General features: G+C 38.6%; 1 protein-coding gene across 3 annotated transcripts in view; it reads left to right on the top strand.

Moving 5' to 3' along the window:
- Positions 1-1,149, top strand: part of LOC116848431 — a 230,144-nt gene that overhangs the window by 132,063 nt on the left and 96,932 nt on the right. The gene's annotated exons all lie outside the window — the stretch shown is intronic.

The raw sequence follows: 1,149 nt of genomic DNA, 5'->3' as shown, positions 1-1,149 counted from the left end.
AAAAAATTTTAATGCTGACTCAGCATTAGAGGAGGTGCTCTATGTGATTGCCATTCACTCTCACGTATGTTTCAGCCCTATGTCTTAGAGAATCACGCACTCTTTTAAATACACCTGGCTGGTCAGAAATTTCACGCATGGAAAATGCGATTTAGATTTTTGGTTATGGGGACACTTAAAGATCTTAGTATATTTAACACCCGTCGATGATATCCAAACACTGCAGGATCGCATTTTCCATGCGTGTCAGTTTTGCCCCACTTTGCGGCGAGCCGTATACCCGCTTGCTACGTCGCGCGCTGATTTTCCCAACTATTTTAATTAATATCTCGAAATTTTACGTGGTTGTTTGAAAAATAACCTCTACAATTTTTGTTCATTTTAATCTGTTCTACTTATATTTTTCTTTTGGCACGTATTACGCGTATATTGTGAACATTACGAGTATACAGGGTGTCTCAAAACTGTAACACATCAACTCCATAGAGGCGTAGAGCTAAGCGAAAGGGTTAGAAAAGTCAGGTTCAGGTTCACTTGTTGGTTTGGGCAATCTCACGATTTTCGCCCCGATACCATTTGTGTTAGGAATGAGTTATAAGGGATATGAGTGAATAAGGCATTGGCAGATTCCAAGGCAACATTCCAAAAATCACAGGTTTGAACTTATTCAGACACGTCTCAACCATAAAGTAAAAGATAAGGAGACCGACCTTGATAGAGCGAGAGTAGAGAAAGTGGTTCTGATTTGTCTCCAATTAAGAGGAAATCTGCTGAAAAGAATAATTTCTTATAGTTGGGCGCCATTTCTAAAGCAATATGTTACAGCGAGATAAGATATACTTGTCTCACTCTTACTGCAATAGTTCAGTAGTGTAGCTTAGGGGAGACGAATCAGGACCATTTTCGTTATATGGAGTTCGACCTCCTTCTCTCTTACTTCATGATCTCAACATTTTTAATCTTGGATATGCTGTCATGCTGACAAAAGTATCATGCTGACTTCCAAGATTAAAAATTTATTTAAAAATAGATAGCGGCCGGAACTCTTTTTAAATTTTATCGTAGGCACTAGAACTCTGTTAGAACTGTTGAGAATTGTCGACAAAACTGCAAAAAATTGTCAACACGACACTTTTCCCGAAAGTGTCG

Source organism: Odontomachus brunneus, unplaced genomic scaffold (genome assembly GCF_010583005.1).
Source record: "Odontomachus brunneus isolate Ranch 3 - 2012 unplaced genomic scaffold, Obru_v1 Obru_scaffold_095, whole genome shotgun sequence".
In the NCBI taxonomy this organism is placed as follows: Eukaryota; Metazoa; Arthropoda; class Insecta; order Hymenoptera; family Formicidae; genus Odontomachus; species Odontomachus brunneus.
The sequence above is the reverse complement of the archived record's forward strand: the minus strand, read 5'-3'. Positions and strand labels throughout refer to the sequence as shown.